The sequence below is a fragment of the Onychostoma macrolepis genome, chromosome 20, assembly GCF_012432095.1.
Source record: "Onychostoma macrolepis isolate SWU-2019 chromosome 20, ASM1243209v1, whole genome shotgun sequence".
Classification (NCBI taxonomy): Eukaryota; Metazoa; Chordata; class Actinopteri; order Cypriniformes; family Cyprinidae; genus Onychostoma; species Onychostoma macrolepis.
The window spans coordinates 2,164,497-2,173,017 of NC_081174.1; the positions used below are offsets into that span (position 1 = coordinate 2,164,497).

The 8,521-nt window shown below is 34.1% G+C and overlaps 2 long non-coding RNA genes across 2 annotated transcripts; both read right to left on the bottom strand.

Moving 5' to 3' along the window:
- Nucleotides 1–4,227: 4,227 nt before the first annotated feature.
- LOC131526723 (uncharacterized) lies at nt 4,228–6,293 on the bottom strand. Its single transcript, XR_009267522.1, has 3 exons — nt 6,130–6,293; nt 4,683–4,814; nt 4,228–4,428 (listed from the first exon to the last, which is right to left on the bottom strand). It is a non-coding gene; the product is annotated as an uncharacterized LOC131526723 (long non-coding RNA).
- A 114-nt stretch (nt 6,294–6,407) lies between these two features.
- On the bottom strand, nt 6,408–8,182 carry LOC131526724 (uncharacterized). Its single transcript, XR_009267523.1, has 3 exons — nt 7,943–8,182; nt 7,381–7,517; nt 6,408–7,119 (listed from the first exon to the last, which is right to left on the bottom strand). It is a non-coding gene; the product is annotated as an uncharacterized LOC131526724 (long non-coding RNA).
- Between the last annotated feature and the right edge of the window lie 339 nt (nt 8,183–8,521).

Genomic DNA, 8,521 nt, shown 5'->3' on the forward strand with positions numbered 1-8,521 from the left:
TAAACTCGTTCTGAACCATCACCTTACGGCATGATTTACAGCAATAAAGCGCAGAAATGTCACGTTTCTTCCATTTCATTGTCATTCCCAGCAGGCCACAGCGACAGTCTTTATTTCCATTAGTAGATTTAATATGTTTGAGGAAGTATCAAATGGAAACGGTCATAAATTATCTTTTTTTAATGATGGTTTTCATGTGAAAATGTTGGCTGTGAACATGCTGCTCCTCTCATACTCCACATCTATTCAAATAAAGATTTGTATAAAGTACAGATGAGTGCTTCATTTGCTTTTCAAAGAGCCCACTTCGTAACACTTCAAGACTTGAAGCCTGTATCGGTATTGCATTATGATCTATTACAATACACATTGTAATACAGTCTTCAGAATTATTTTAACCACAGTTATAATACATATATTTTTAATTTACTAAATTGTATAAGTAACCATGAGTAATATATACTAAATATAAAGTAATAATGAAATTACATATAAAAATGTACTGAAGTCCTACTGCTTTTATTATAAATGTAAATTATAATACATTGTCATTTACATGTAAATAACAATTATCCAAAACATTACATTCAGTTCACACTCAAATATATCCTATTAACTTATGTTATTTCATAAATCTCTTTTAAGTGCTCTTTAGAAAAGTTTTCTTTTTTTTTTTTTTACAAAATTCCATATAATTTACGGTAAAAAGCTGGCAGCTGTGATTGCCAGAATTTTACCGTAAAAAGTACGGTAGCAACATTTTAGGGTTTATGGATTTAACTTAAATGTACAATTAAAAACCATATTTCATTAACTGATATAATGTTAATATACCAACCTATTGAAGTTCTGAAATCTGTGTTGTACCTTTGTAATACACCGATAACCACCAAAAGCAGGTGGTGAGGGGAAAGTCACATGATGAACCAGAGCTCACCACAAGCAGCTCTTCCAGAAGCTGAGAAGGCCAATTCATGGGTTTCATGTGACGTCACACAGTGGTGCGGCCGCCATTTGTAGGACCGAATTGCAATTACGTCTATCTGCTGTGATGTGCTCTGGGCTGTGATAACCAAGAGATGTGGATGTATGGGATCCTTTTTATGAAATATTTCTCCTAAGCATAGATGCGTTTACATTTTAGAATTTTAACGTTGCTTAGCAAGTTCATAAAGGAAGTTGGAAATGGTTAAATTTGTGTGTGAGACTGCTGATTTGCCAGAAAACTTTCGTTATTCTCCACCTAAAGCTAATAAATCAACGAGATGTTTTTGATCTTTGATCTAATGTGAGTCTAGAATGTTTACGCTGCACTAAACTTTGACGAGCAACACTTCGATCAGCAAACAAACGCAATGGGGAAGAAGAGGAGGATGATGACGGTCCAGCAGCGCCGCATACAAGGAGAAAGGTTTGTAGTTTTAGTTTCCACAATCTTATTTTTATGAATGTAACTGAATGTAATTACATCAAGGATGTTAGCGTGAAGAAGATTTGTTTGTACTATTGGTATTATAATTCTATAGAAGATCGTTCTTTTCAAATAATCTCGGTTAACTAAATACATAAGCTAGTGGTTTTTACGATGAGAATGTACTGCAATCAAATTTATATGCATCAGTATGTCTGAGATCATCTGTAGTAGCTATTTCCTGCTTTTACAGTTGCTAAATGTAAGCAGACTTATGTACAGGTGCTCACTACTGCCAAAACACATGTAACTGACTATAACAAAACACAGAATCACAGTTTTGTTGCTACTTTAGATGCTTCTTCACTTAGCATGTAGAGACATACAGGAATAAATTAATATTTCTCTTAAAGTGCCACAAATTTCTTTTAACCTATGTTTTGTAGTAACCAAGAGAAGTGTCATCACAGAAGAAATGGCAGACGTTCCTCAGACACCTGTGAACACCGAACAGTGCTTGGAGTCCAAGACAGTGGACATCATCTTTATTATACTTCTCTGACTGGACTAGCAAGGAGCAGTTAGAGTCGATGAGAAAGTAAGTTGAAGTAAATGTCTGCACTGACCATGATTATACCATGTAATATAATGTTTTCTGCAACAATTGCGGGGGAATCTTAACTGAAGAGATGAACTGACCAACAGGAAGCTATGGACCTTCTGGATGTGTATAAAGCATTTTATTGTGGCATCCACTGTTATTTTTCTTCACGGTGATGACTGGTGAAAAGTGTTTCTAACTAATTTACTTAAAAGTAAAATAAATATTAATCGTGCTGGACACAGCCATTTAATGTGCTATAATTAAATAGGTAAATAATAATAAGTAAATAGTCTGTCAAACAACATGTGCTTTAATACAATATATATATTTACTTTCATTCAGTTTGGTGTATTCAGTTAGACCTTTAGTAATAGATACTTGTGCATTATTTGCTCTTTAAAGGTGCAGAAATGAAAGCTCCCAAGCAAAGAACTCACTGGACTAAGATGTGAAAAGACATGCTGCACAATGACCACCACTCCTGACAAGAGATTTGGAAAATGAGCAACACCCTTACAAAAATTACCGCAGTACATTGAAGTACAACTGCAGTAAAACTGCAGTACAAAGTAGTATAACTGCAGTACAGTGAAGTACAACTGGAGATTTGCAGTATAATGAAGTATATAACTGCTGTTCATTAAAGTTCAACAGCAGTAAAACAGAAGTGCAATGAAGTGCAACTGTAGATTTGCAGTATAATGAAGTACAGATACAATATAACTACCTTAATTTACTATATTGCAGTTGTGTGCAAATAAAACTTAGTCTGAATATTCTTGTTGCATTTCAGTGTTATTGTACAGCATTTTATTAGTATTGCACTTTGGTTGTATTGAGTTGTGCTTCAGTTGTATTATATATTGCAGTACTACTGCAGTTTTATTGCAGTATAACTGTAGTAATACTTCAGCTGTATTGCAGTAATACTGCGGTTCTATTGCAGTTGTTTGTTAGTAATACTACAGCTCTACTGCAGTTGTATTTCAATAGTACATCAGATGTATTGCAGTAAAACGGCAATAATGCAGTTTTTTCTTGTCCAAAAAACTGCATTTTTCTACATGTAACAAAAACTGCAGTATTAGTTTTTAAAAAACTGCAGTATTACTTTTTTAAAAACTGCAGTCATTTTTTGTAAGGGCAACCAAGAACATTATTTACTGATTACCTTTAAAAATGATTCATAGTAACAGTTAGGTAATTATTTAAATTATTTTGCCAATTACAAAATGTTTAATTGCAAACCTCTGCCATTCACCAATGTGTTTTTCAAAACACCTTTTAAATCTTTAATGTTTTAACCTTTATTTATTAAATGTTACAGTCCAAGTGTATATATAAATGCCTCATTCATTGAAGTAAATGCATGGGTAATTTTGCAATAAGTTAAATATTTTATATACACATTGTATAACTGCTGTTTTTTTTTTTGCTGTACTTGGTTTTGTAAATAAATTGTTGTGTAAATAAATTGTCCTCATGCCAGCGTGATCAAGCTAGTTCTTTAATGGACTTTAAAATTGCTTTCATAATAATATGATGTTTATAGATTTGTTAAGTCATGTTATTTATGTATTCTAATCTATACAATTAAAATTAAAGTAAATGTTTTGGCTAGGTAACATTATCAAATTTAAATGAAATATTAATAAACAGTACAGTAGCTATAGAAATGAAACTAAGGGCTAAGTCTGGCATGCTGTGCAACAAATCTGGCAGTGAGTAAACGGTCATCCAGGCCAGGTAAGGCAGATGGGCAAGTCTCTGGCAGGCGAAAATTTTACTGATACCCCTTACAAAAAATTACTGCAGTTTTTGTTACATGTAGAAAAATGCAATTTTTTTGGACACGAAAAACTGCATTATTGCCGTTTTACTGCAATACATCTGAAGTACTATTGAAATACAACTGCAGTAGAGCTGTAGTATTACTAACAAACAACTGCAATAGAACTGCAGTATTACTGCAATACAGCTGAAGTATTACTACAGTTATACTGCAATAAATCTGCTGTAGTACTGCAATAATACAACTGAAGTACAATGCAGTACTACCAAAGTGCAATACTAATAAAATGCTGTACAGTAACACTGAAATGTAACCAGAATATTCAGAATAACAAGTTTTATTTTACACAACTGCAATATAATAAATTAAGGTACAAACAACAGTGAATGTCTCAAACAGCAATGCAACAATAAATGATTTTACTTTTCTTTAAACTTAAAATAACAGGCTGAGAGTTACACTAAAAGTATTTAGTGTTTATTTACAAATCACGCAATCATGCACATTTCTTCCCTCATTATTCAGACAGGTTTCATTTTCTGAAGAGCTTATCCTCATCGTTCCGCTTGGTTCTTATGACTGCCTTCATCTCAGATGTGGAAACACTATTTTGGATGTAGTCTGGAAAAACAAACAAACAAAAATCAGAAATTCTCAAGTTTCAGTTACACTTTTCACTACAGGCATATTTAGTATGCTTAAAATAAATCTTGAATTGTGATGTCACCAAGTGTTTGTGTAAAGTATTCATTCTACTCCCAATTAATTTCTTATGACATATTAGTCAGCATTAACAATGTCTTTGAACACTCCAGGTAAAAGAAGTTAAAAGGTTGGTTCAACCAAAAATGACAATTCTGTCATCAATTACTCACCCTCATGCCGTTCCAAACCCGCAAGTCTTTCGTTCATCTTCAGAACACAAATGAAGATCTTTATAATCAAATCTCAGAGCTTTTTGTCCCTCCACTGATAGTCCATGCAGCTACCTACAATAACATGCATTTCTGGGAAAAAGCATAGACACAATCATGTTTAAATACTGTACAGAGTCCTCCAAAGTTATTTGCCCTCTTTATCATTTTGGTTTTTCGTTCAAAATTCTAACCTTAAATAAAAAATAATAATAATAGAAAAAAACATAATTTACAAATGTACAAATATATAATTTAAATATATTATTAGAATACAGTACATAGAATATATGTGTTCCACAGTTATTGTGCCCCCTTCATTTAATACTGTGTGTAACCTTTAACTCTCTTCACACATACGGGCTAATCCATGGCTAGGTGTCCATTACATGATTTTAATGCATGAGGTGGAGGCAAAGAACCACCCGACATGAAGTTGATTAAAATTGTGTAATACACACCTGTTACAGCTAGGTTAAAAAGTTAAGTTAAAGCTGCCTTTAAAGAGATAGCCAACCCAAAAATGAAAATTCTGCCATTAATTAGTCACCCTTGTGTGGTTTCACCCCCGTAAGACCTTCGTTCCTCTTTGGAACACAAACAAACATATTTTTAAAGAAACAGAGAGCTTTCTGACCCCTGCATAGACAGCAATGCAACTTACACATTCAAGTTCCAGAATGGTAGGAAAGACATCGTTAAAGTACTTCATCAACTCCAGTTGTTTTAACTCAATTTTATGAAGCGACACGAGTGTTTGCGTCCAAAAAAAAAAGAAAACTACTTTACCACTTATTTACAAAAATATTGATCTGTAATGTGCATTCATGAGAGCATCACAACGCATGAGAGCTGTGTTCATGCGGCAGAAGACAAAACTGAGGTTAAACCACTGGAGTCACATGGATTACTTTCACAATGTCTTTCCTATTGTTCTGGAACTTAAATGTGTAAGTTGTGTTGCTGCATATAGAGAGGGGGCAGAAAGTTCTTGGGTTTTATCAAAAATATCTTAATTTGTGTTTTGAAGATGAACAAAGGTATTACGGGTTTGGAACGACATGACGGTAAGTAATTAATGACAGAATTATCATTTTTGGGTGAACTAACCCTTTAATGTTTGTGGAGTACAATTTGACTAGAAGGGTAAAACTAAGTTAATTTTCATGAGTTTGTTTGGTTACAGGTCATTAGATTTAGCGTTCTGACTGTACGTGTGTGCTACAGTACAAGCAGCGCATTGATTTAAAATAGCGATGGAACTGATTGTAATTATCTGCATTTACTGTTTTAATGCACACCTTCCAGTCAATCAGAGAGAATCAGAGTCCACAAAAAAAAAAAAAAAAAAGTTGAGAGCTTATGTTAAGCATTGAGAATAATTGCTGATATAACTACATTTCTTTACCTTTCCACTGCCTCAGCTCTCTCTCTGTTTTCATACTGAAATGGCACTAATATTGTAAATCTTCTTTTAGCTCTTTGACTTCATTTAACTCCTCGATCTCTTCATGTCTGAAGATCTCTTCCATGGCTGAGACGACAGAGGACTTATACACTTGATTTCTCCAGCACTCCCACAGGTCTTAGTTCTGAAATACAATAGCAGTTATTATGTATTATAAACTATAAAGATAATAGTTAATAAAAGATCAATTAAATAAAGAAGATTACTGCTCACCATTATTTGAGTGCTTGTTTCACCACAGCCATCATCCTCTGTTGAATTATATTTTTGGTCATCTTTTTTTAGTTGTTACCAGTGCATTTCCTGAAAATAGCAATCACACACTGATAAAATGTCCATTTCCACACATTAATGTCACACTACTGCACATAAATGCTGGTGTACAGTGCTGTGAAAAAAATCCTGATTTATTAAATTTTTTAGTATATCCAGCACTAAATATTGTCAGATATTCCTAAGAAAATTAACATAAAACAAAGGCAAATACAGTTATCATTAATAAACTGTATTTTGTGTTTATTCAGGTTGACTGTTTCATGCACTTTTTTTTGAAGATTTGAACCAATTTAAGTCAAGTCACCATTATTTATATAGCGCTTTATACAATACAGATTGTTTCAGTGCTGCTTTACAGTGATAAAAAGAAAAATAATGATGCAAACAGAATTCACATCTGCTGTGAAGCAGCTCTAAACAGTAAAACGTCATCGTTCAGTTGAAATCAGTGTTGACTCAGTTAATTTCGATTAACTGTATAAAAATCATCAAATATAAAATAATTTCAGTGCATCTAGATAGCAGTGGTGTCATCATCTAGCTCAGTTCAGTCCTCATCAATAGTGTCAGTGGAGTCAGATCAATAATACTGCTGAATATTATTAGTCCCCAAATAAGCACGCCAAAAGTCGACAGCGGCAAGGAACCCAAACTCTGTCAGGTGAAAGAATGGAGAAAAAAAACATTGGGAGAAAGTATGTTTAGTTTATGGATCAGTTCTCCTCTGGCCAACAAATGAACATGATTATGATTCAGGCTGCATCACAATTTAGTGTGAAATATACAGGACTGTAGGCCTACAACTAGCTGGAGTTATGGATCTCATTTAAAGACTAAAATCTAAAATCAGGTTTACATTTGTGGCTAACTAGAATGTGAGTGACCTTTAAAGCATTTCCAGAAATAAAGTCTCACCAACATCTGTTGAGAGCCTTTTCACTTTCTCTCTTCTCCTCTTTCCTAAAGCTTCCTCTGCTGCAAAGAGGGGTACACTGTACACTGAACACTTTTCAATGATTTTTTCCTCATGCCAATTAGGGGTTATTGCTCTCCTAGAAACAAACAAACAAATACACTGTATTCAGTACAATTTTGTTTATTCCATTATTGTAAATGATGTACTGATGCTATTGAGAACTGAACTGAGCTGGACAATGACATTACTCATTTCTACAGATCTGCTTATAACAAATTGCTGAGTTAAATACATCTGTACACAGGTTTGTCACTGGTTGGACTGAGATGTTGGTGTTTATTATAGTAAAAGTGTAGTAAAAACAGCATTAAACCAGTTGTTTGTCTTTCTATCACAAGCTCCTCGTGCAGTGACCCGCGAGCGCTACAGATCAGCACTGAAGCGCGTTTCCTCTCACCTTCTTCTCATCTCAGCGGGTTGAATAAGATATCCGTCAAGTCATTTTACATCTCTCTAAAATTATAACTAAAGATATATGAGGACATTAGACATTATACTCACCGCTAAACTGGATGAGTCGACTAGTCTCCAACTCGCCTGATGAACTTCTTCCGGAAAGCGTTTCTTCTCTTTTGTCGCACTTGTGAAAGGTCTCGGGGTGTAATGTTATGTCTTTGTGCTTTAATTGTTATAGTTCACATATGAACGATGTTGTCAAACCAAAACGTGTTTTATACTTTACATCCATCCTGCAGTAGACACTACGGAAAAGACGCTGATTTAATGTCTGTTACAAGTAATCCGCTGCTCGCGAGACTCGTTGTCAGGACAACGACCTTTGGCTCGAAGGAAGATCACACGTGCAGGTTATTAATCTATGCGGGTGAAATATTCCATAGGCAAATATCTTTGTACGAAAATTTTATAGGAAGTCTACGTTACAAAAAAAAAAAAAATAATAATAATAATAAAAAAAAAAAAAAAACACTTGCCAAGTCTACTGTAACCACAGCACTTGCTACATGTTGCACAATACAGCATAACTGCAGCACAGGGCCTATACAAGAAGACTTTATTGGCAATGAAAAGAACCTCATTGCCGTTAAAGTGAAATTACTGAACCTAATCATAGGAGCTTTA